Here is a 1,494-nt window from a genome sequence, read left to right on the forward strand (position 1 = left end):
GCCCCGGAATCAACAAACTCAACATATTGTATTCCTTCTTCATGCACATCCGTGGAGGAAGGTTGTACGGTACCAAAATCACCGGCCATACACTGTATTGAAGACTCATGTTGCCAAAAGGGTTGAACCCGTCGGATGAGAGCTCGAGCCTCACATTTCGGACCTTTGACGCAAAATGAGGAAACTCCCTGTCTATATGCTTCCAAGCCTCCTCGTCAGCAGGGTGTATAAGGGTATCTTCGTCATGCAATTCCCTATCAACGTGCCATCTCATAGCTTTGGCCGTGTGTGAAGACATGTACAACCGCTCAAGCCTATCCCTCAACAGGAAATACCGAAGTACCTTCACAGGTTTCCTATTGCCTGCAGGAGTCAACTTATACCTGTCAGTGTGACATACCGGACATGCGTCAAGCCCACCAAGGTCATTCCCTTCTGGATCTTTACCCTAGAAGAGAATGCAGTCATATCTGCATGCATGGATCTTGATGTAGGAAAGCCCAAGATCTTTCAGGATACATCGGACCTTACGATGAGTGGTAGGAAGACGATGACCGTGGGGCAGCATCGAAGCAGTGTACTGTAGATAATCATCAACAGCCTTCACGGTCGATTTTGTCTCAACTTTAATCTTCATTACGTCCATCACACTTTCAAGAACGGTCTTTTGACAACCGGGGTACACAGGGGTCTGTTGGAAAGCAAGCAGTTTGTTGTACTTTTCAATTCCAGCAGTGTTGACAGCTCTAGGGAAGGGCTGCATCGGGTGAGGCATATACTGTCCTTGAGCGCATACACCGCTCTCATAAGGAAACATGTCGTTGATGAATGTCGTTGTTGGATCGTTGGATGTACTGCCCGTCTCAGAAAATTGGCCATGATCATGCAGACCCCCTGATGATGTTTCACCGTGATATAACCAACATGTGTACTTCTCCCAAAACTCGTTACTCCTCAAGTGCTGCCATACTTTGTTAATGGGAAATCGATGCATATCGCTGCGACACTGACATTTCGTGCATGGGCAATAGAAAATTGTATTCCCGTTAGCATTAGCCAGTGCATATTCTATAAAACTCATAACTCCTGCACCGTATCTTTTATCCCATTTTGGAAGCGAAATCCAACTCTTATCCATATCCTGAAAATATAACAAAATATATATGTATAACGCTAGCTAATTATTAATGAAATTTCATGCCATATATAAAATCTCAATTCATTTAGTATATATTCTACGTACTACAACTAATTAATAACAAATTAATTAACACACACACATATATATATATATATACTTAATAATTTACAGAACAATATTATACATATATATATCTACATCATCACAAATCATCATTGTGGTATATACCATCAACACAATATTATAATTAATTAACATATATATATATATATCTACTACTTATAAACAACTTCATATATATTATATCAAATCATCAACCAAATCGATCAACATATATGTATATATATACATCC

Source organism: Fragaria vesca, linkage group LG2 (assembly GCF_000184155.1).
Source record: "Fragaria vesca subsp. vesca linkage group LG2, FraVesHawaii_1.0, whole genome shotgun sequence".
NCBI lineage: Eukaryota > Viridiplantae > Streptophyta > Magnoliopsida > Rosales > Rosaceae > Fragaria > Fragaria vesca.